Source organism: Dromiciops gliroides, chromosome 6 (assembly GCF_019393635.1).
Source record: "Dromiciops gliroides isolate mDroGli1 chromosome 6, mDroGli1.pri, whole genome shotgun sequence".
Taxonomy (NCBI): domain Eukaryota; kingdom Metazoa; phylum Chordata; class Mammalia; order Microbiotheria; family Microbiotheriidae; genus Dromiciops; species Dromiciops gliroides.
Window position 1 is genome coordinate 219,940,734 of NC_057866.1, and position 25,833 is coordinate 219,966,566.

The 25,833-nt window shown below is 35.3% G+C and overlaps 1 protein-coding gene and 1 pseudogene across 1 annotated transcript in view; one reads left to right on the forward strand and one right to left on the reverse strand.

Annotated features, from left to right (window-relative positions):
- Positions 1-25,833, forward strand: part of NDST4 (N-deacetylase and N-sulfotransferase 4) — a 376,202-nt gene that overhangs the window by 72,280 nt on the left and 278,089 nt on the right.
- Positions 19,401-19,501, reverse strand: LOC122733104 (annotated as a pseudogene).

The window sequence follows — 25,833 nt, forward strand, 5'->3', positions numbered from 1 at the left end:
GTTTGGTTTTGAGCAAGTGACATGAATTATGGAGCTTCCCACAGATTGAGAAAGTGCAACTGGATGCTGTTTGCAGGGTGGATTGCAGAGGGAAGAGACTGAAGGAAGGCAGAGACAACAATTGGGTGAGAAGTAATGAGGGCCAAAACCAAGGTGGCAGGAGGGTGTGAGTAAAGGGGAGGGAATGGATAGAACAGATACAGGATAGGCAAAACCTATAGCACTTGGCAACTGATAAGATACAACATGTGAAGGGGAAGAAAACATCAGAGATGATGCTGAAGTTTTGAGGTTGGGTGACAGGTTAGATGATGGTGCTAAGGACAGCTAGATAGCACAATGAATATAGCACTAGCCCTGAAGTTGTGAGGACCTGAGTTCAAATCTCACCTCAGGTACTTACCAATTGTGTGACTCTGGGCAAGTCACTTAACCCTAGTTGCTTTAACAAACAAACAAAAATCTGGAGCTATCTCCAGTCATCTGGATGTTTATCCTGCTGCTGGACCCAGATGGCTCTGGAGGAGACAGTAATGTTGGTGACCTTGAACAACCCTCCCTGACTTAAATACAATTCACTGCAAGTCATGAAATCACTTGATGTGATGGTCTTCTTTGAGAACAAAGGACAAAAAAAAAGAGATGATAGTGCCATTAACAAAATTAGGATCAAAGAAATATAAGAAGGGCAGCTAGGTGGCAAGGTGGATATAGCAACAGCCCTGGATTCCGGAAGACCTGAGTTCAAATCCAACCTCAGACACATGACACTTACTAGCTCTGTGACCCTGGGCAAGTCACTTAACCCTCATTGCCCCGCAAAAATAGATACATAGATAGAGAGTTGATAGATAGAGATAGATATAAATGAATTAATAAATAAAGGAATGAATGAATATATATATATGAAACAATCATTTCCCTAGGATAAAACCAAACACATTTTAAAAAATTCAGTTTAATGAAGGAATCTAACAATATATTCTTAAGAAAACTAAGAATCCTGGGTCCTGAAGGGGCTCTGTCAATTCTTTCAAGGATTTTGTATTTTAGGCCCACAGCATATTAGCAGTTCATGAAAATAACCACTGAACTTGTGTAGAAAACACCCAGCTATCTGCAAGTAGTTAGAAGATTTAAGTTGGGGTTACCAACTAGACATTTTAGGCTCAGGAAATAAAATCTTGTTTAAGTTGCTTGGCTTCTGCTGCAGTTCCATGGCACTGTGAAAATCTGGCTTTTCATTTATTTTTACTTTTAGTCAATACATTATGCATTAGCTTGGTCAGGAGTCTCCATTTATTTACTGCTCCATGTAGGCTGGCAGCCACCGTGTTTTCTATTGTGTTCTAGAATCCCTGTAATTCTTTATACCCCATCACTTTAGCAGCACGACACCAGTATAATTTTGAGGTTGCATGACACTTGACTTTCATTTGGTGTTCTTATATCTTATTCATATATTTGATGGCATCATTAACTATATGCCCTTTTTTTGTGTGAGGATGCAATTATATACCAACAGTTCCAAATTCACTGTACTATTTTTTGAATTATTCCCTAGTTCTAAACATCCCTGAATAAATATTATAACAGGGATATATATACATATACACATACATACATACATACATACATACACACACACACACACACACACACACACACACACACACACACACACATATATATATAAAATGAATCTGCTGTTTCTGTATCTTGGCCAGCCAGTGAGATAAGACCTCTTATCAATGCATTTTCTGAAATGTCATAGATACGTATGCTAGTGCAGTCATGAGGACCTTTTATAGGAGGTATATTTTAGGAAATGTCAGGATTAAATTAATTGTGTCTTTTCTACTGAATGAGGCAGTGGGCAATTAGGTCAAGAGCCAGAAGATTTGGGTTCAAATGCCACTTAGGATTACTTATCTGCATGATCTAGGGCAAGTAGCTTTAACTCCCTAAGCCCCCATCTCTTCATTTGTAAAATACTTCTTCCTTCTAGCTCTAGAAACCTCTAAGACTATGTCACTATTACTCATGATGTATTCATAGGGAAATTGTCTTTGATTCTCACTGTAGAGTTTATATACTCACTTCATAGATATTAGAGAAGTATGAAACTATGAATTTATTTTTTAAATAACAGATAGCTAAGTTTTTATAAGTTTCAGATTCACTTAATTGTTAAGCCAACTAATCATTTTTTTAATAAACTAAGAACAGATTTTAGTGAACAATCTTCAGAAATATAGGCTTTGTTATGAGCCTGAGTTAGTATGATGAATGGGCAATGAGATTTAAACAACTGTTTGGAGTAGTTTCAACTCAAGTCCCCACAGTAATGTCGGCAAAAACTTGAAGGAAATTAGGCTGCAGGCAAGTAAATGCTGAAAAATATCTGACAATGTAACTCACCACCTGGTGCCATCAAATAAATCACCATGAAAACATAGGTGAATGTAGAGAGGGGGAGAAGGCAAAACTTTCCCAAACTAGAAAACTCTTGCAGTTGATTTATGCCTAACTTTGCTTATGAATATTATTTTGCTTGAAATCAGAAACATTTTTTTTTGGTGTTTTGAAAATATTTGCTTTTCTGGGCCTGAAGCTCAAAGTCACTAAAACAATTTCAAAATTGAAAATTTTGATAATATAGTCCTTTAAAATATGTTCTGAACTTAACAAGAAAAAATTCATGTATACAGACCACAAAAAAAGAGAATATATGAAACCACAAATATCAATTTCATACTGCATAAACTATATACTATATTCTACACATTACTTTTAAAACTGTCTTTCTTATCTATCCTTTTTCCTGAACTTCCTTCTGTTATCTTACCTGCATTAAAAAAAGTTTCAGTAACCCTCATTTTAACGTAAATATTGATAACTCCCTACCTCTCCAATTCTTTTGACTTTTTTGGGGGGGCGGGGCAATTGGGGTTAAGTGACTTGCCCAGGGTCACACAACTAGTAAGTGTCAAGTGTCTGAGGCCAGATTTGAACTCAGGTCCTCCTGAATCCAGTATCAGTGCTTTATCCATTGCACCACCTAGCTGCCCCCTACCTCTCCAATTTTTAATCAAGAAAAAGAAAAAGGGGATATAACTTTTAGCAAATATATACATATATAGTTATATGCTATGTTTATAATATAGTAATATGTAATGTTATATATATAATCATATAAAATATAATGTAAAATAATTCTATTTATAATGTATACATATAGTCAAGCAAAATTAATCCACACTGCAACCATATCCAAAAAATGTACATCTATATAGTGTGTCCCTCACCTCTGTTAGTCAGTGGATAACATACTTCTCCATGAACTGTCTGGAGACATGGGAGGAAACTGAATTCTTAAGTTTTTCAAAGTTGTTTTTCTTGATGATGTTTTTGCCCTTATATAAATTCCTCTCTTGGTTCTTCTCATTTCACTCTATATCAATGTACAGTACCTAGGATTACCTCAGATTGTTATCTTATGTTACAATAATGTTCTATGACATTCATATACCACAATTTTGTTTAGCTACTCTGTAATTGTCTAAAAGGCATCCGCTAAAGATTCCAATTCTTGGCTTTTCCCTTTTCTTCAGGGTCAGGAAGTTTGTTTTGCTTGTGAGTGTTCCTTCCACCCCCTCATCCCCCACCCTTATGCTCTGTCTTAACACCACTCTTGATCCCTGAATTTGTTTTTCTGCTTGATGTAGTTCTACAATAAAATGCTTGTGTTTTCGATCATCTTTTGTCTTTGTGATAAAAGTAAGATTCAACTGATACATTCTCACTTTGTGTCCCTCTTTCCCTGTTTGTATATATTTTTCTAACACACCAATTATTAAAGAAATTACAAGTCCCACAACTTTCTTCCTCTTTTCTATGCTCCTTTTTAATCCATTCATTACTTTCCACTATCAAAACCTTAAAAACAGATCAAAACCAAACCAAACATCTCTTTTTAATACTGCCTCAATATTTTTGAAATACATTAAAGTGGTTCTGAAGGTACCATTGCTTTTCTTCCCCCCACCTCATTAGAATATTAGAAACTCATCATCATATAGCTCCTTTTAATTATTTAAATAAATTTGCCTTTCTAGGTTTCTCTTAAGTTTTCTTACTCCATTCTGGTCTTTTCATCAGAAATACTTGAAATTCAATGCTCTATTTTTTTCCATGTAAAATTATATTTAGTTTTAATTATTTAATTTTTTTTTTTTTTGCATATTAAGTCTATACAATTTGCCTTTCAGAACCTGTATTTCAAGAACTCCTCTAATGTTTAGTAGAAATTTCCAGGGCTTCTGTGATCTCCCTGGTTCCTTAGTATTTGAATTGCTTCATTGTGGGTGCTTAAAGTGTTTGTTTTTCCTTTGATGAGGGAACTCTGGATTTTGGCTATTACATTCTGGGGGTTTTCCCTTTGAATATTACTTTAAGGAGACAATTCATCAACTCTTCTCTTTTTAATTTGCTCTCTGGTTCTAATAGAACTTTGTAGTCTTCTTTTATGATTTCTTGAAATATAGTGTTCTGGTTTAAAGCTTTTTTAATATCATGGTTTTCAGAGTCCAGTGATTCTTAAATTATCTCCCTTTGACCATATTTTCCAGGTTAATTCCTTGTTTTATATCAGATATCTTACATTATCTTCTGTTTTCTTGATCTTTTGATTTTGTTCTAATTTTTTTTCCTGTCTCAGAGAATCATTGATTTCTACTTGATCTATTCTTGTTTTCAGAGATTCTATTTCTTGAGCAAAATGCATTCATTTTTCTTGCTAACCTTAGTTCCTAAATTCATGCTCTGTGTGCCATGTTGAGCTCTATCACCTTCTGCACTTTGGGGTGGGGTGGATGGTCTGCCTTGGTATAGCCTGGGGTCTTATTGTTTCTTTCACTGACTTATAGCTCCCAAGTTTAGGTCTGTGAGACTTCTGATGTTATGGGTCTTCAAGTTCCTCTCTTGCATATGAGGACAAATGTTTTAGGACCCTCAGAGCCTCTGAACCTATCAAGATCTGAGTTCTTCCAGGCCAGAACTGTTTGATATCACTCCCAGTTGCTTCCAAGATCTGCAGCTTAGAAATTTCTGTTCACCCAGGGGCTTTATCAAGGGAGTCTCTCACTCTTGCTTTCTGCATCTTAAGAGCAAACCTTGCAAGCTACAGGTGTCCAGTTTCTCTAGCTGTGCTGGAATCACTTTGCTTATGGGGTTCCCTATCTCTTATGGCCAACTTTTTGTACAGTTTGGGGATAGAAGATGTCGCTTTCTGTAGTTTCTCATTGTACAGCTCGCTTATTATTCAGTCTGATACAAATATCAGGATTTTGTTAGAGTCAAAGTGGGTGAGCTATGCAACCCTTGTCCTGTTCAGGTATCCATCTCAGCATGAAGTCTCATAATAATTTGGTCATATAGAGTTGATAGAGGCATTGAAGGGCTAAGTCACTTGCCCACCCTGTTACAGGGCATATTGGTCAGAAGTGGGTCTTCATTTCAGGTCTTCCTGATTTGAGGATCTAGCCTCAACCCACTATTTCCCAGTTCTCATCACTGAGTCAGAGAACAGTTGTGCTATCATTTCCCTTGTTATTGGCACTGTCATCTCTTATTATGTTGTAAAGTCACCTATAGATTAAATTAGAGGAGGTTCACAAGGAAGGATGGAATAAGGCACACTATTCAGGTCTTTCAATAAATCACTGATCAATATAGTTACTGGAACACACTTCCATTACAGATTAATAACATTATACTTTTTATTTATTAAACTATTTTTTTATTTGTGCACCTTTTGAATATCCACTTCCCTGCTGAATCCTAAGAATTTAACAACAACACACCATCATGCATGCTTAGAAACATGGCTAATAATTAATTGTTCTTTTGGGAAAGAACAAGTAGCTAAAGTGTATGAATACTTTATGACTATAGAAAGCTCTGTTGGTCTCCTCCCAAAAGTACCTGTTGAGATTCATGTATGCAATAACCAGGTATAATATACACTATGATTCCCTTCTATTTGTTATAGGAGAAAGGAGCAAAATTTTCTACATGATGCCATCATTATTTCTGTGGAAACTAGAAGCATGTTTTTAGAATATGGCTGGGGAATAGAAATTCTCTATAGATACTCTAAATATTTCAGAGTAGGCTACACAGATTGGATTCTATTCAAGAGGGATAGAATTTTATTTTGAACACTGCTGGTTAGGGGTACCCCTGCATAACAAAAATGCATTTAGAAATGAGTCATGAAAATTCTGTGCTTGTTTAAATAGAGCATTGGCTGTTTGCATGGTTTGTAAAGGTTACTTTGGATTATAGATAATTTATACTCAGAGAATTTTTAATCCCTTGAGACCTTTATGTAGAGCAGGAATCAAAATACCAAGTCCCTCTCTTGCAAAGGAAAACACTCAATCAGTATGTGGGTGGAAGGGAGGCAAAGAAATTAAAAGGAGTCAACAAGGAGAATTACTCATGGTATATGAATCTTTTTCTACATGCAACTTAGCCATATATGCAACACAGATGGAAACAGTAATGGAACATATATTAAAAATTCCATGCCTTAAGGAAATTTCATTTATTTACTATTTTATTGTCAATATTTACACATAAGCAGTAGTTACTGCAGTTTTCTCATTCTAAATAAGTGTAATCTAAAAAGACCAATTTGAGTCAAAAATTTCTAGATTCCTTTTGCTTGACTTTGTAGTTAACTGAGTTGTAAGGCTGTGCCCAAAGACAGGTATCTTCAGTTTTGCTAGCATATTTACAAAATTCAAGGTGTTTTATTGATGCAACTGATTTCTGGGTTGTACAGAATAGCCATGGATATATTGAAAGAAATTGAGTGGCATTATTGGTTCAGAGAACAATAGGGTAAATGAGAGTGAGAGAAAGGAAGAAAAGGTGAGTGAAGCAAGAGAGAAATATTCTGAGTAAATGGGGAAAAGGGAATCATAAATGCAAATGAAGCAATGGTTTGGTATATATAAGGAAGTGTTAGGACCCCTTCCAAAAAACTGGGTGAGTCATGAGAACATATTAGCAATTACTAAGGTTGGGCTTTTCAGATCCCAATGTGAATTTGAGTGTTGAAAGGATGATGTGATTGGACTGTGTTCCCAGGACTTATGACCCTATAACACACCAATACCAGGTTGAGATCAATGATGAAAAATCTAGACATATTTTATATATCTGAATAGTACATTTCAGAACCTTTGATATTTTCCATATGAAAAAAGAAAGTTACTAGAGTGAAGGAGGAGAAAGGTTTCAAATTAACCCAAAAGCTCAGCATATAATAGAATGACTGACAATAGAGTGACTGCCAGTGATTATGTATGACTGAGTTTGTGTCCATGACACCTTTTTATTAAAGCACTTTCATATTTAATTGCTGCACACATCATATCCCTATACTGTCTGTTGCCATTGTATGAAATCATGTTTATTGCGGCCACCCAATCACAAAGAAGTGAAAGAATATCAACTTAGATTTTTACTAGTTATGTAGCCTTGGATAATTTACAGTTAACTTATCTTAACTTTTATTTCATCACATGTAAATTGGAAGAATCAAACGAGATGGTGTATTTAAAATAATTTTGTAACCTGTAAATTGCTAATGTTTTGTGGCTATTTTGTTGTTATCATCCAGATTGGGCCCTGACCTCTGAGTTTATTGGAACAGAGCTCCCAGGGTGCAACTTTGTCTATCAGTACAAGTCAGCACCTTCTCTAAAATTTATTGGGTTAGAGACTTGCCTAGACTACTTGGAGGCTAAGTGATTTGCTCAGGGAAACAAAGTAAGTATATGTCAGAAGTAGGATTTGAACCCAGGTCTTCCTAGTTTTAAGGAGAGATCACTAGCCACTATGCTAATCTTGCCTTTATTCTTTAGCATAATTGTTGTTATTTATGCACTTGACACTTTTCTCTCCTTGTGTCACATCTGGTAAACTTTTCCTTCAACTAATTTTTGAGAGTCTGTCAGAGTCATTATAGGACATCACTATGAATCATTTTTTCTATCAAATGGTTCATAAATGATACTAATGAAATGTTTGTTTTTAAATAAAATGTAATAGACAAAGTTTCATAGCAATGGCATAGTACGAACCAATACCCTTAGGTAGTTGAAATTATTGTTACTGGATCTTGATGGTGTTTTTCTGAATTATGTGAATAATTTACTTAATTCTGAAACAAATTTTAAAAAACAGTTCAGATGTTAAAACTGTAACTGTTTCAGGGTAAGCATCACACTCAAGGGTCAACATCTATGGTACTAGTTATGACAAGGAATAGGGATAAGTATATTATTTGCAAAATGGGCATTACTTGCCAAATTCCATTATGAACAATGTTTCATTTTCTTTCTCCCTTTCATTTTTCATAAAAGGTCACTATGGTTATGAAGCATAACTGATGACACCCAGCTGACTGGGAAATAAAATTGTTGGAAATAAGATCTGTCTGGTTAATTTAATTTAATTTTTTGCTATTTTAGATTATATTTGGAAGATGTTATTTTATATGTATGTGTGTATTCATAGAAATCCTTCTCCTAGAAATGGAATTGGTTAAAGTAGTCCAGCTATCTAGAACTAAAAGGTTTCCTGGCTGAATATATGGAAATATATCCTTAGACCATCCCTTAGTTTTAAGAGAGTAGCAGGGGAGCCATTAGGTTAAATAAGTGTCAGCTAAATTATGGAAGGACCTAGCAGAAGCCCAAGAAGCAAGACCTGTGCTAGAGAGAATGATACACTACTACCATGTGCCAAGTCCAAGTTTTCTTTGATTAGTGAAATAAATTATAAGGTTAGGAGTCATCACATTTAGTAAAAACATTTTAGCAGATTTGAGCTTGACATAATGAAGAGCTCCCTAACAATTAGAACCCTCCAAAATTGAAATGGGAGGTAGTGGGTAGTGGGTTGCTCCTCATGAGGTCTTAGAAACAAAAGTTAGATGACTACTTGCTAGAACTGTAGATGGGTTGTTTCTTACAGTATAAGTTGGATGAGATGAACTCCTAGGTCACTTTGCACTCTGAAATTCATGAGGGAGAAGTAGGAGAATAAGCTTGCTTAGATGTCTTTGCAATATTTAAATCAAGTTCAGGGAAGCAGCAAAACAGGGAAAAAAGCAGTTCTGGAAAGGGAAAATAAGCTAGTTGAGTAGAACATGGTGCGGTCTGGAAAAGTTAATAAGTCCTAGATACAGGCTAAAATCAATTAATAAGGGAGGAACCGCTAGAATGTCATTGATGACATAATGAAATGTACATGAATTTATTTTTATTTCAATTTTTCTTTAAACTAATGTCTCATATAATTTTTATAAAATATAGGTTTATTAATATCAATATTAAAATTTTAATGCAGCTTCTCTTGAATAAAAACAAAACAAAACTGATATTCATTGAATGTCTTTGGCATTCTAGGAATTAGTGGCTAGACTTAGCATTTGACCTGAAGTCTTTTCCCTCTATGAGAACAGTGCTATCTAGCAGTGATTACATGAATTTCAATAACAACTGATGGGGATAAACAACTCTCTTTTGAGGCTGTGAAGGCTCAACTCCATAAACAGTGACTTACATATCACAAAGGTATATAAAAAGACATCAAAGGAAAAAAAAGGTTAAAAAAGCTACCAAATAGATATTAATAGTAATATAGTGAGACTTGGTTTTTTTATGGTATTTTGTAAGGTTTATATATAGTTTAGAAAGAGTGAAGAGTTTTGGTAAGGTTCAGAAGTCCATAAGGAATGAGAAATAATCCACTCCTTTATCAAAAAATTAGGGCAGCTAGGTGGCACAGTGGATAAAGCACCAGTCCTGGAGTCAGGAGTACCTGAGTTCAAATCCAGCCTCAGATGCTTGACACTTACTAGCTGTGTGAGCCTGAGCAAGTCGCTTAACCCCAATTGCCTCACCAAAAAAAAAAAAAAAAGTTTTTTAATCTCCATTTCTCTTCCTGCTCCTGACTAATTTAGGTCAAAATAAGACATTTTATCTCCTTTATTTTCATTCATGTTTCAATAATATACTTCTATTCAGAGCAAATGCTTCTCAAAGGAAGTCATTAGCTCATCTGTTCAGAGAATATTTACCCCCTAGAAATCACCTTGAAATCATCTGTATCATTCCCAAGCTTACATTTAGAATTCTTTAAACTCCATGATTATTTTCCTAGAGTAAATTGAAAGAATTCTGATGGAATGATGCAGGAACTTGACAAAGAACCTAAGTGGGAAGAGGCAGAGACAGAGACAGACAGACAAAGAATGTGACAGAGAAAGACAGAGAGGCAGCAACAGACAGAGACAGACAGAGATACAGAGAGACAGAGGCAGAGAGAAGGGAGGCATGGAGTAGAAAGAGGACAGACAGAGGCAAAGACAGAGACAGAAATAGAAACAGACAGACGTGTAGATAGACAAGCAGACAGAGACAGAGAGAGATAAAAACAAAAAGTGAGACAGAGAGAGACAGAGAAAGAGAAAGACAAGCACAAAGCCAGTCATTTGTTAAATAACCCAAGTGAATCATCACCTTCCTCAGGAAAACACATAAACCTCTTTGCCTGCAGGTACTGCTTGCTCCAGGACTTAGGAGTATATCTATCTCAAGGGAGAAGTTAAAGCTAACCTATTATTACTTCCATTGGCTGAAGGGAATTATTGATCAGTCTTCCTGGTAATTTGGAGTTAGCTAGAGGAAATGGCTCTCGATGGCTCTTTTTTATTCTTTTTTATAACTTGGTCCGGGACAGTGAATAAGGTTATGTTTTCTTTATGGTTCTTTTAAAGAAAAACACACACAATTGCAAGATATTTGGGGTTGTAGGATGAAATGACTTAAAACTCTTGTTTAAGTACAAATAGTTATCTATGATAACAAGAGAAAGATCAAACTTCAGCTGCAGAGTGTGAACCATACTGTGATGGATAGATAAATTCTGGGTCATTTCTAGAAAGCAATCAAGCCTACTCTAGAAAGAGTTTAGGATTAGGTGAACAGTCCAAGATTGAACTACTTCCCACGTTTGTCCAAACCTAGACACAATTAGGAGTAGTCTCCTACCTCAGGGTCATGTAAATTCAATTTAGTTTCAATAGTAGTTTCAATTTAGATTATTTAGGGTTCCATCGGAACAGATACCTGGACCTACTTTAGTATGAACCTGCTGACCTCAAATTGAAATAATTTCTAAGTCAAAGGACCTTGAGTAGAGGTAACCAAAAATTCACAATAGAGAACTCTTACTTTTTCTTTCCATGTTCAGATGTGACTGCTAATCTAAAGCTCAGTTGTAAGTGGAAAAACATGTCCTTAAACATATTTTGCAGGAAATTCTCGGCATTAGGTTTGTTGAGGGATTTGAAGACGCAAATTATCCCAAATATCTCCTCTCCTAAGCCCTTGGTTTATAATAATAGTTTCATGTTTGAGTCTATCTCCTCATGAGAAAAGTGACCTCCCGTCTAAGAGGGAATAAAGGTGGGGAGAACACAGGATTTGGCGTCTGGTTTGAATACCAGCTCTAATATGTACTACTCTTGATATGTTACACAAGTCATTTTAAACTTGCTTAATCTCCATTTCCTCATCCATAAAATGAGTATAATAATTCTTTCACCACTTATCTCACAGCATTATTATAAAAGACAGAGAAACTGAGAGACAGAGAAAAACAGCAAGCTTGATATAAAAGACTATATAAATGTGAGTGATTCCTATTATCTTATATTTAGGATTATTACACAAAGGGGCTTTTACTTTTCTTTTGTCCCCTTTTCTCCTCTCTGCCTCTCCTTCCTTCTCTTCTTGTCTCTCCCCCTTTCTTTAATCACTCCCCTACCCCAGCTCCCAGTACCAAAATCATCCTACTCTTCTCTCACTTCCATCAACCACATTGAATTCCTTTGGGAATCTTCAACATGTTACAAATCCTCATCTCAACTGCAGCCTTTTATCTGCATTCAGAGAAGGTTGTTGGTCAATGCCCCTGCCAAAGGAATACTTATTGAAGGAGGGAGAGCCATCCAACCACAACCCCATTAATCCCACACTAATAAATGCACCTCTACTTGGCAGCTGTATATAGACTCATGCGTCCTAACATGCAAAAAGCAATGCAACCTATCAGTCAAAATGACACACAAAATGTATTACCCTCTTAAGATATTTCCAGCTGACTTCCCTTTTAAACATCCTGCCTCTTTGTTTATGCCGATTTGCACTTGTATGTTCCATTTAGGTATTTATTTGCATATCTACAAGATTTGCTTACACAAAAGTGTGTATACGCACTCATGTAAAGGTTTAGAAATGGACTAGCAAACCGATGTTGCTGAATGAGGAATGCTGTATCAAAACTATGTCCCCACTCAGTCAATAAGCATTTGTTAGGCACCTATTGTGTGCCACACACTGTTCTAAGCACTGGAGATTCTCTCTTATACTACTTTATTCCTTTGGTATGCAGTATTGAACCTTAGTTCTTAAAGGCTAGAAAACTGCAAGCTCTATCAGATTCTATGAAACTAGAAAGGTTTCCAAGTATGATGACCTAGCCATTCTCCAAGGACTAGCCTATCTGAATTCAAAGATATCTCCAAAGACCTGGGCAATACATAATTTAATTGGGGGTCATGATGACAAATAAAACAGCAAAAATTCAAAATGGATCCACAATCAAAATGATTCATAGAACACTGGGCACTGTATAATTATAGATCACCTATAAATATTAATTTTAATATTGGATATAATAATGAGGAAGCATCATACCTGGAATGCTCTGACCCCTTTTCTATACTTCATCTTCTTGCCTCTTTCAAGATTATTTCCTCAAGTTTTGCCCCTCATATTACCTCCCATCTGCTCTGTATATACCACATATTTACATAGTTATTTCATTAAAATGTAAACTCCTTGAAGGCAGACATGATTTTAATTTTTTTGTGTGTGCCCCTAGATTTGCACAGTGCTTGACACATGGTAGAAATGAATGTATTGACTGATTGATAACTGTAGCTAATATTATGGAGGTTGGTGTACCTCATGTGCCAATATAGATTTAAAGGACAAAAAAAATTCTATGAAACACTTGTTAAGATATCCCCTTGTTGAAATAAGGCTATATCAATATCCATGTCTCTGTGTCTGTGTATAGTTGGAGCCCTCAGGAATGAAAGTGGGCACATGAGATGATGACAGAAAATTTAGAGGCAGGAATATAACTGGTCAATCAAGCCATGAGATGCCCCAAACCGGTAGAATACTCAGAGCATTCTTCTTTGGAAAGAGAATCATATGCGTATATGAAGCACCAAAATGACTTCCTGAAAAACTAAATTGACTGCATCTTAAGAGACAGGAAATGGCTGGTTACTGATGTGGGAATCATTTCAGAAACAGCTATATGCAGTCAGGTCATTAGCAAGAGCAAAAGTCAGAATCAATATTGAAGTAGAAGAAAGAATAAAAATAAGCAAACATGGCTCCACCTATGAAATAAACCATTGCCTTGGAAAAATAGGAAAAGATAAGTAACAGGTAGAGAAGTAAGGCGATTAGCATAACTTCTTATAGAAATCTGACCACTGCAAGGGAGCCACCCCAGCAAAGGGTCAGAATAGAGTAGGAATCTCAACCAGCAAATGCTTGATCTCTTCACCAAGCAGAGAAATATGGCAGCCAACAGCAGTTTAGAATACAAACCCATTTGTAAGGCATTTCAGAGGAAGAAAGAAAGTTAATGTTTTGTATTGCCTTATAAAATAGTCAAAAGTGATAAGAGAGGAAAAGATAAATAATAAATAAATAATAATGTTTTTAAATTAACAAAAAGTGATGGAGAGGAAAATGGTCCAGTAGAGAGCTTGGCATGAACTCTAGCCAAAATGAAACCAGCCTGAGGATAGTTATCATTCAAACTTGGAGGAAAAGTTTCCATGAAATGGAGTAGATCTGCTGATGTTTCTATGACAACCTATTTTCGCCTGCAGTGACAATGGAGACTGATCCAGGATGTCCAAATGATTACATTGAAGGGAATCTGACCCTACCTGCTCCACTCTTCCATTCCCCCCTCCTATTCCCCAAAATAGCAACACCAAAGAGAAGGGCAAAAGTCACATATATACATGCATGTACACATGTGCATGTACACACATATGAAAAAAGTTTAAAAAATTAACAAAGCCAATGGCTGATGCAATTTAACATTATATTACAACTATGTGAGGCATCATACAAAAAAAGTAATAGAGAAACAAAGAGGAGTCACACAAGAAATCCCCAGAGATTTTTTCAAACTGAGAAAAACAAAAATTGGAAAATCACCACATTTGGATTCCATCACTTCAGCACCCTATGTACTATGTGAGGAAATAGTAATGACACATGAGAAGAAAAAGTTAGGTAAAATAACTACTGAATCTAACCAAATAATCACAGAGGAATATATGTTAGAGGCAGGGTTATGTTAAAGCACTCGGTGTGTGTGTGTGGGGGGGGGAGTAGGGGTCAGCTAGGTGGTGCAGTAGATAAAGCACCAGCCCTGGATTCAAGAGGACCTAGGTTCAAATCCAGCCTCAGACACTTGACACTTACTAGCTTTGTGACAATTGGTAAGTCACTTAACCCTCATTGCCCTGAAAAAAAGAAAAAGAAAAAGAAAAAAAAAAACTCTCAGGCACTCATATGTAAGATACTTTTAAAAACAGAATATTTCTCCAAAAAGGGTGGGGGGGAGTCTTATACAATGCTACCATTAAAAGGCAGCTGAAAAGGTATTCGTAAATATGATGTGCTTACTTTTCCATGTTCATAAAATCTTTATGAAAATACATTTTGGTATGTTAATAATAGCCTTGATGAAAATTTCAGAAGTAAGCAGGCAGCCCATATTTCTCTAGATACACAATTGAGTAACAGTGTCTTTGTTTCTGGTTATTTAAAAAAATTGACTTAGTAGAGCAAAAGGTAGCTTTAAAGGCCCTTCTCAAATAAGATATCTTCCAAAAAATTAAGACCAATACTCTTGTACGGCCAATCTAACCACATAAATAAATTTATTCAACAACCCAATGAGTAGTGATGCAAAACAAGATAAAAAATGTGTGTGTATATGTATGTATATGTACACATATATGCACATAATATATATACACATAAGCATATAGATATGTGTATATATACACATTATCAATAATTCTACATATATAATATGGAATATATGTGTACAAACATGTATGTACACATTTATTCATTTATTTATATTTATAGATTTTCATATTGCTTTCCAGAATGGGTGGACCAATTCACAGCTCCACCAGCACTGCATCAATTTCACTTTTCTAAATATTTCATATAGTCCCCTTTCTCTCATCTGGCACTACCCTAATGAAGGCCTTCATCACCTCATGCTTGGATTATTGCAACAGCCTATTGGTGGGTCTCTCTGTCTTGAGTCTCTTCCCACTGAATTTTATCCTCTGCTTAGCCACCAAAGTGATCTTTCTAAAGCACATGTTTAACCGTGTCACCACCCCATCCCATCCTTGCTCCACTTCATAAACTAAAATGGATCCTTTCTAGGATTAAATATAAAATCCTTTATTTGGCTTTTAAAGGCTATCATAACTGACTCGCTTTACACCTTTCCAGTGTTTTTACATTCTCTCTCATGACTGTTTCATTGTCATATTCTTTCCTCATTAACTGCCTTCTAGTTCCTCTGGCTTCCTTCAAGTCTCAACTAAAATCTTATCTTCTACAAGTAGCCTTTCCTGAAGGCCCTTTGAGATTACCCCCTCCCCCATCTCTCATGTATGTAGCTTGTAAATACATAGTTGTGAACATGTTGTTTCCCCATTAGAATGTGAACTCCTACCCTTAACATAGTGCTTGACACATAGTAAGTACTAACGAAAGGATTGTTGACTGACTTTTCCTACAGCCTTCTAACATTTGTCACTTTCAACTTTTGTCATATTTGCCAATATGATCAGTGTGACGTGGGATTTCAAAATGGTTTTACTTTGAATTTCTCTAATTATAAGTAACAGAGCATTTTTTAATGGTTGTTGTTTATATCTTGGATTTCTCCCTTTGAAAACTGCCTTTCTATATCTTTACTTATTTACATTTTGAGGAATGGGTCTTAGCCATAAATTTAAATCAGTTCCTTATATATTTTAGACATAGTATCTTTATCAGGGATTATAGAGATTACCACAAAGATTTTCCCAGCTACTTGTTTCTCCTGCTAATATTTACAGTAGTAGTGTACATATATAGCCTACATCAGATTGCTTGCTGTCTTGGGGAGAGGGGAGGGAGGAAGAGAAATTTGGAACCAGAAATCTTATAAAAACAAATGTTGAAAACTATCTCTACATGTAACTAGAAAATAATAAAATACTAAAAATATAATATTTACATTAGTTTTGTGCACAAAATAGTTTAATTATAGTTAATCAAATTGTATATTTAAACATTTGTAATCCTATTACTTTCTTTTTGTTTGTTTGTTTGTTTTTTGTTTTTTGTTTAGTTTTTTTTTTAGTGAGGCAACTGGGTTTAAGTGACTTGCCCAGGGTCACATGGCTAGTAAGTATTAAGTTTCTGAGGCCGGATTTGAACTCAGGTACTCCTGACTCTATCCACGTGCCACCTAGCTGCCCCCAATCCTATTACTTTCAACAAATATTTATTAAAAGCTGACAATGTGCCAAGCGCTTATGTAAGTATGGGACATGAAAAAAATATCCTGTCATCAATGACTATACTGAGAGAAGCAAAGCATATATAAATTGATACATATAAGAGAAATAGAGAGTAGATGGAAGGTAACCTCAGAAGGGAAACTGTGTAACTTCCTTATTTTAAAGTTATAACACACATCCATTATGTGGATTGATGGATATCAAACAAACTTTGAATGATGTCTCTTTGACACTGTCAAAACTTCTGAACCCATCTCCAAATCTTTCAGAGAGGGTCTGGTTGAAAATTCTTCTTTTTAAGAAAGGAGATTGATAGAATTCCTGTTCTAGTATTATTTATTTATATAGACTATTTATTTCTGGAAGTAATGATCAGCCCTGAAGATGGATTTTTTTTTTTTGGAGAGCCCAGGGGGAAATGAAATAAATCTAAGGCAGCTTTTTCTACCATCCTCCTCCTCAAGGAAATCTGATCTTTTAATAATGGCTACTTGTTTTAAGGTAGGCAACGATTTGAAGACATTCACTTTTCTTTTCACAAAAGAATGACATTATACTTAATTTAGCTTATTTTTCTCTTAATCATTAATGGTGGTATCTTACCATAAGAAGTATCTGAATTATTCTTGCCCACAGAGGTAATTTAATATTCTATTTAAAGAATAGAGTCGTTTTGTCTTCAAATTTCAGGAAGAAAGATGACTACTTATCTCCCATTCAGTAAACATTAATAGGGTCACTTCTGAGGATGAGCATGAATTAAGAAACAATATTTCCCGTATCTTTAACCTGATTTGATCAGGTAGTTGTTTGGACCCTAGCAATCTTCTGTAAAGTTTTCCTACAGTTGTAGGGAAAGGTTGCAACCACTAAAACCACAATAACATAGTTATCATTGTCATTATTATCTATATAATCACCATCACCTCTCATTTCTAATATCATCAAAGATATAACTTAAATTGAATAAGTTTATTTTTTATTTTATTATCTTCTCTAAAATATTCCCTTATGAACATGTTTTCTAATAAAATGATACTACAAATTGCTCTTAGTTACATTTAAACATTGTATTTCCAAAACGTCCTCTGTTCTCTTATGTAGAAGGACCCTTATAAGGAAAGAAGTTTGCAAAAGTAAAAGACAAAAATCCTATTTATAAGAATACAGAGGGCAGCTAGGTGGTGCAGTGGATAGAGCACTGGACCTGGAGTCAGGAGGACCTGAGTTCAAATCAGGCCTCAGACACTTAACACTTATTAGCTGTGTAACCCTGGGCAAGTCACTTGACCCCAATTGCCTCACCAAAAAAAAAAAAAAAAAAGGAATCCAGAAAGTTGTTTGGTGATATAGGGATAGTAAAGTATGTGTATAGGAAAAAACTCACTTATCCTATATTGTTACTTACATCCAATGTTGGGGATATCTGGACTATCAAGAAAAAAAAAAACTCTGTGAGATATTCCTACCTGAATTAAGAAAAGATTATTCATTTCAGGATAAATAAGAAAAGATGATTCATTTACACTTTGGAAAAAATCCATATAGGCAAACTATTTCCCAACCTCATTCACGTATGTGTAATATAATGGTATTATAATAAATTAGATGATACAAAGTTTTGCTTTTTTCTTATGTGTTTCATCTTTTTGTGGATCAATTTATCTGGTTTTTCATTTGGGTTTTCAATATGTAAAATAATGAGATGTGTTTTTTAAAAATATTTTCTCTTTAGGGGATCAATCCATGTTAATACATCTTTAATTATATTACTAGAAAAATCTATATGAGTTTTAGTAAAATAATATATTTAAAATTATTTTTTAAAATCCATGCCTTCTACAACATATCATCTCTTTTCAGCATAGTTTTAGCTATACTTTCATATAACCTGTTACAATTTACAAATGTCAAATTACCTACAAGAAGCTAACCCTGTTGCTATCTGAAATTAATACATATTGACAATTATAAATGAAAAGTATTACAGAAGAAAGGAAAATATTTTCAGATTTCAAAGAAAGCTTCCTTTGATTTTTTCAGGTTTACATAATAAAATGTAATTTAAAGTAAAGTGTATTATTTGATTTAAGTTTAACTGAAAAGTAGAGAATACAAAGAACTGTATATTTGATTACTTCACAATGGAAAAATTGGGGGTGAAAGGAGTAGCACATGACCTTTGAGATCTCTTCCAACTTTGATATTCTATACTTCTGGTTTGGATGAGATCAATTAGAGATGAAAGTTCAAATGTAAAATGTTGTTATATCAATATTTCCTATCAAAGTTCACTCCTGAGTAGACCATAGCATTAATGAATCTCTTTTCTAGCATGAATTCCTTTCCAAGTCCCAGTGGTAATTTGAACCAGTATATATCATTGAAGTCAATTATACAATTTGTTTTATCATAGAAAATGAGCATGCAGCTGCTAGAGATGCATTTAAATGGTCAGTCTAATGCCTTGTAAAGGGAATGCAAATTTTATTATGTTAGGAAGATAATTTGTGAATGGAAAAACTACAGCCACCAGCAATTCATGTGGCTGTCATATGTTAAGATATGAACATTATTATCAAATGTGTGGGGGTGTTTTTAGGTCAGATCTGCTAAATAATGCTTCATGAATTTGCATGTCATCCTTGCGCAGGGGCCATGCTAATCTTCCATGTACCGTTCCACTTTTAGTATATGTGCTGCCGACGTGAGCAACTAAATAATGAATCTAAGAATTAAACTATAAGTCTAACATGATCCTAACAAGAATGAGTAATCTGCCTTAAAAAATGATTTAACATCTATTTGTTTACATATGTCTATGATTTCATTGGTATGAGTATTTCTTCCACAGACACACATTACAGTCCTTTATGCCTTGAAAGATGAACTTAGTTATCTTCTATATGAAAAGAACCATGTACTTCTTGTGATAAATTTTTGTGACAGTCCTTGCATGTCAATCAAGATGTCCATCTTCCTGCAATTGACTAATGGAAAATGTAGATTCTTCTATTTATCCCAAGCATTCCATAGTTTGAGGTAAAACTTGTCACATTGGTAGTCTATGCCAGCTATTTGCAATACCTGGTAAGAAGTGTTTTGCCTCCTCTGCTCCATGGATCTGATATCAAGTTTGCACTGTCTTTTTGGTTAATGGCTAAACAATGTGACCAGGACTTTCAAGACAGAGAATTATGCAATATCAAAGTTGGAACGGACCTTGGAATTCATCTAGTACTACTTGACAGGTCAAAGAGACCTTAGTTTGGCATCTTTCCTTCCCTTCTGGGACTTATAGAGATGTTTGACACTAGTGAACCAAATTATATACAATAAGGACTATGCTTGGCAGGGAAGTAAGGACTGAGTGAAATAATAATGGCTAGACCATTAGAGAAGGAAAGGGGATGGATTTCTACATGGAGCCTACCATGTGTCAGGCACTATGATAAGCACGTTTTTACAACACTATCATATGTAATGTTTATTGAGAAGGGATTGACAATGGGCCACCTAGATGGTGCAGTGGATAAAGCACTGGCCCTGGAGTCAGGAGGACCTGAGTTCAAATATGGTCTCAGACACTTGACACTTATTAGCAGAGTGACTCTGGGCAAGTTACTTAACTGCAATTGCCTCAAAAAGAGAGAGAGAGGAGATAATGGCATATCTTAAAAAGTAAAAAAGTAAAACAAATAAAGACTTTTTTAAAAAAAAAAAGGAGCCCATTTTCACTTCTACTATAATTAAAGAACCTAGTAGGAATCTGGTAGAGAGGAAAAAAACATATGATTAGAGGAAAACCAAACCAGAAAAATGAATTTGGAGATAGTCATCAAATATTATTCCAAAAATGAGAGGACACAGGATTAACACTTATATTAAATTTTCAATAGCTTTGAGTAGGGCTGGAGTAAATCAGAAGATTAGAAAAAATGTATGTAAAGAGTAGAGAAAGTTATTTTCAATTTAAGGGTAATAATAATAATAATAATAATAATAATAATAATAATAACCAACATTTATATAGCACTTAATGTTTGTCAAGTGCTTTACATATGCTAGTTCATTGTCCTAATTACTTCATTTTCTTTAACCCAACAAATCAGTAAATAAAGGTACACATTTAGTATAAATATTCATAGGCTCTGAAGATACCATATAATTTATGCTGATTTAAAAATGTTTTGATCATTAGGGATAATATGATAAAACCTTATTGTGACTCAATTTGATCTTCCAAGAAATTGTAATATCATTTGAAACAAGAATCTTTCTGTACTATGAGAGAGTATTGGAATCATCCAAGTCCATCTTGTCACCTTTGATAAATTGCTTCTTTGAATAGAATAATTATGAAAACATGCTATCTATAATCTTAATTGGCTTTCTTCATTTTTACCCTATTCATAAGCAAACAATTTAAAGGCAATGGTGTGTAGCTAAGACTGTGGGAAGGAAAAGAACATAATCAATTTAAGTGTTATTTTGCTAAGTGTTATTGTTAAAGATATCAGCTTACATATTTAGTTAGCTTATAAAAGGACTCTTAATTGTTTTGAGGACTTAAGAATTATAGTAAAATTTTTTCTTTTCCCCCTCAAGTAAACAACGTATTCATATAATAGGAATACATTAATGCCACTTTATAGCAAATTAGGATCCAAAAAGCTAAGAAATTTAATGATTATGATTAAGCACTTGCAAAGTCACATAAAAATTTGGGGGCAAGGAGATAGAGTGAATAATTATCCTCTGTCATGCATAGGTTTAAGTCACTCCTTGGTAATGGTAGTGTAGTACTTCTAGTCAGCAGAAAGAGTTAATTCCTTTTTTAAAAGGGAGTAACTTTCATTCTAGGGAGTACAGCAGATACCAATAAGAAAACAAAGGTCATTTTCAACATTTTTCTACACTTGGCTCCTATCATTCAAATAGTTGAAGCAGGCTTTGTTAGAAATCCAGAGAATTAAAAGATGACATATTTTTCACTGACGTTTAGAAAAATTTTAAGGTTTTAGGGCTTTATGGTTAACAAAGCACTTTATTTACATTTTTATCCCAAGGGAAGCAGTATGTGTTATTTATATGTTTGTGTGTGTGTGTATGTGTGTGTGTGTGTGTACACATAGTGGTATCCTATGTCCCTTTTTAGGTAGATAGATGATAGATAGATAGATGGATGATAGATTAAATATATAATCATAGGTTGTGTAAGGGCCAAATTTTAATTGGAGAGTGTTAGTTAGGCAGCTTGCCATAATATTGGGGTAAGGAAGGAGATTAACAGCCTCTTTCAAAAAAAAAAAAAACGAAACAGGGTTTATTAACAAGAACAAACTTAAAACACAAATAAGATTAGTAGAATTAAGGACAGGGGAAAAGGGAATGGGGGAAGGAAAATAATATGACCTGAATCACACCAACCAGACTTCAGCTCTTCCCAAAGAGCAAAATGGCTACACACTGTCTCTCTCCCTCTCACATGCCAGAATGGCGAATCTCCTCCCTGCTCCTCCCCAGCAAACCCCTCTATCACAGGAAACAGGGCAGACACACACACATGGCCCCAAGCTAATTGGCTTGTAGAATAGCCAACCACACAGCTTCCACAAGCTGAAGGTCACCTAACTGCCCTCATCCAGCTTCCCATCATTTAATTTGGCCAGGCCCATGTAGGTATCAGTGCGAGGTGAATGGAGCACTGTGCCAGCGAGGAGGCACAGTGCCTGAGCCCTGGGGGCATGTGCTGGGGCTTCCAATCTCAGCCAAACAATGGGGTCATCCAACCTCAAATCACAATTAATTCTTTACAGTTGACATGGACTGGACTTCAGCTGTTTTTTGTTTGGTTTGTTTTTTTGATATAAAGAACTGTCTGGAAGGGAAAACTTTGTTTATCAGTGAAGGTTGGCACCCTCTCAGCAATTTATAATTTCAGAGAGCTGCCTTTGGCTTCAAGAACTTCAATGACTTGGCCATGGTCAAACAATCTGAATGTGTCAGTTATGGAGCTGTAAAACAGTTCTTCCTGATTCCAAGGTTGGGTCCATGTCCTCTCTTGCATACTACCTCTCTTGATAGAAGAAAAGAAGGAATGAAATAAAGAAAGAAGCAAGGGAAGAAAGAAGAGAAGGAAGGAAGGAAGAAGGAAGGTAGAAAGGAGGGAAGGAAGGAAGAATGAAAGAAAGAGAAAGGAAAGAAGGAAGGAAGGAAGGAAGGAAGGAAGGAAGGAAGGAAGGAAGGAAGGAAGGAAGGAAGGAAGGAAGGAAGGAAGGAAGGAAGGAAGGAAGGAAGGAAGGAAGGAATAGAGTAGATACATAGTAAACTTAGAGGGAAAGGCACTAGCAACTATAGGGCTTGGTAAAAGTCTCTTGTAGAGCTGTGAAAATAACATTATATTTCATTATTAGCAAGTCTTGGTGGCTTTTGAGAGAGCTGCTTCAGTAGAGTGGTTAGTACCAAAGACAATTTGTAGGTTAAGAGGCAAAATAATGAGTGACCAGGAAGTAGAGCAAGTGAATAGGCCATTCATTCTAGAAGATTGGCACTGACCTTGGGTAAGTAAGACATTTAACTTATTTATATGTCAGTTTCCTGACAATAAAATCAAGAAATGCTTTTTTTTTTCTCCCTGTGTTTGCTCAGAATAAGGGAGACATGTTTGTATGCATAAGAGCAAACAGTGGATAGGGAGAGATTAAAGATGGTGAAGGGTGCAGATAATTTGATAAGGTACTCAATAACTTAGCGAAGCAAGTATGTCTAGCAATGTTAATTGCATAGTTGAAAATAAGATTAAAATCAATTCTGATACTTAATGATTACAGAAAAGGCAGACACTTCTAACACATTTAGTGATCTGAGTTTTAATCAAAGGGAAAGAATTTCAATAGGAGGAAGTGTGATTGAAACTACTATGATTAGATGATTGCTTTCTTTATAATCTTTATGATAAGTCAGTTGGTGCCTAGTTCCTTGGTTTGGTTTAGTGTGAGTTGGATACACAGAAATAAAACTTTTAAATGTTGGTTTGTTTTCTTCTGAGATAATATAAGCTTAAGTTAAAAGAAATCTAAATCTAATTTTGAAGAAATCTACAATGAAAGGATATTTAATTCAGTAAATATCCATTAGCTACCTAGTAGTCTCAAAAATGTATGCTTACAAAGGAAATTCGAAGAGGAAATCCTATTCTGTCCTAGGCTTCAAGGGACTTACTGACTGGTAGAAGAAATAAAACAAATACACTGATAATTCCAGTATAAATAATGTTGTGATAAATACCTACAATATGTCAAAATAAAAGATTATTAGAAATTCATCCAAAGAAAGGTAATTTCTAACTTAGGGTATCACAGAAGGCTTCATGCAAAAGAAGGCAGCACTTGAACTGGACCTTGAGAGAAGGAAAACATTTCAACTGTTAAAACATGGGGAAAAATAATTTCAGGCATGGAAACTCCAAATCTGACTTTGAATGATATATAATGAAAAATAATATAAAAAAGAAAGGAAAGATGGAGGACCGTTGAATTCTTGGAGCTATCTAATAAGTCTAAAGCATATTCCATGAAGGCCTACTGAATAATGATAATGAAGCATAGGTGTTAACTGAATAGAAGATCCTGAGAAAATTCACTAGAGAAGGGGTCAGAAGAGTTGGCAACTTGGTGAAGAATCCTGAGACATCTGTATGCCAGACTGACATGAAGAATTGAGAGGTATGCTATCCACCTGGGGCTTGTACCAGCAAAATGACACAGAGCCCCCTGAGAGTGGTCAAACTCTTTAAGGACCACATGATTTCTCTTGATTTGCTTGAGGAAAATTGATACCACCAGAAAACTAGACAATATCCTTTGGGAATCAGTTATCCTAGGCAAGAAATTACACATAGTATTGTCATGCCTGCTGCCACAGATATTGTGAGTGGACAGCTACATAAGACGATATCAGAGATAGGAACTGATATAGATTTCTTGATTTATATGCAGGAATGACAGGCACTTGGTCAGAGATAGAATATATCTAACAGAGTTTGTGCAGACAAAATTTACCTGGAAACAAAGGGAGTTGATCAAGAGGGTTTTAAAATGAAAATGAAGGAGGAGGGGGTCACTGTCTACATCTATCTACCAGACTAGAGAGTCAAGATTAGCAGGGACAACACAGGCTCTAAATTTTAGAGTTGGAATAGACTTCAAAACTATTAAATCCAACCCATACCCATAAATGAAGCCCCACTACAATAATTCCAATAAGTAGTCCCCTCTGCTTGAAGCCACCTCTGAATAAGAGAAAACCAGTATTACCTGAGTCAGTCCACTTCTCTCTGGACAGGAAGATTTAATGACAAAAAATCTAAATTTGTTTCTTTGCAACTTATATCTATTACTCCTGATTCTTCCCTTCAGGGTAAAAAAGAATAGGTTGAATCCCTCTTTGATATGACAGCAAATATTCAATAGAGCTTCCATGTGCTTCCTAACTTTTGTTTTTGCCACAATAAACATTCATCAAGTGCTTCAACCAACCTTCATAGGAAAAATTGTCAATGAAAGGCTTATTAATTCAGAGGTAGTAGTAGGCTTCCACCAGTCATGGACGACCATGGATCAGTGCCTTGAAGAGCCACAGGCCACAGTGTGGCTGTGCGGTCTGATACGGGAGCCGCAGCTCCTGTGGCAATGAGGACATAGGAAAACTGCACTCTCTGTTGCCCGTCGGTTCCTGCGTCTCGTTCATTTTTCTTCCTCCCGAGCTTGAAGGCCCATCTCAGCTGCGTGCAAGCTGCTCCTGAGTACTGAATTCCATGGGGCACGGTCCTTATCCAAGAAAAGGACAATAATAATTTTTGTGGTCTCAGTTATCTACTTACAATTATGCAGCATATGGTTAATAAATAATGTGAATTATGGATTTTTAAGAAAAAGATGTAAATTTGACTGTATAGAAATTTAGAGAATAATTTAGATGTTACTAACAACCATAGTTTGCCAAATTTAGGGAGGGGAGAATTCAGACAGTACAGATTAGAAAGA